The sequence below is a fragment of the Ciona intestinalis genome, chromosome 2 (assembly GCF_000224145.3).
Source record: "Ciona intestinalis chromosome 2, KH, whole genome shotgun sequence".
NCBI classification, from domain to species: Eukaryota; Metazoa; Chordata; class Ascidiacea; order Phlebobranchia; family Cionidae; genus Ciona; species Ciona intestinalis.
Window position 1 is genome coordinate 3,422,594 of NC_020167.2, and position 661 is coordinate 3,423,254.

The window sequence follows — 661 nt, forward strand, 5'->3', positions numbered from 1 at the left end:
AAGTGTGATTTTGGTTTCCTGAACATGTTTGTGCAGCTTAATATGTAGCTCAATGTTAATAAATAACTCATGTGCATTGTATTTGTTGATTTAACTTTACAAACTGCTGCATTGTCATTACGCACTTGGCAAATAAAATACTGTATTGCTTGCAGTGATTTTTAAACTGTTCATTTTTTAGGCAAACATTTATCACAAAAGAAAAACTGAGGAATTTTTATTTTAATAAAACAGAAAATATATATCTAAAATATATATTTTCAATTTAGGACCTCGACATGTACTTCGAGCCGACTGACACACCAGCCATGGCTCGTACTTCAAACTTGAATGAAGAGCTCGGGCAAGTCAAGTACATTTTTTCGGACAAAACTGGGACACTTACCGAGAACATAATGGAGTTCAAAAAGTGCTCAGTAGCTGGAATTAAGTACGGGTAAGTGGTGTTTGGTGTTGTGTTGTAACAAGTATCAGACAACCTAAAAAACATATTGATGTACAGAATTCAGTAGCATACAAGTAAACCCTTTTCTTAGTATAATGTATTCTTTAGGCCCACAACTGCTTTTACCAACAACAAAAAAAACTGTTTCAGTTCTCAATATTTAAATAACATTTTCTCAGTCAATATGGCCTCAATCTATAACTATATTTAAAAAAA

General features: G+C 32.5%; 1 protein-coding gene across 4 annotated transcripts in view; it reads left to right on the forward strand.

Moving 5' to 3' along the window:
• LOC100186827 (probable phospholipid-transporting ATPase IA) overlaps nucleotides 1–661 on the forward strand; it is a 36,380-nt gene that overhangs the window by 19,453 nt on the left and 16,266 nt on the right. The window lies entirely within an intron of this gene.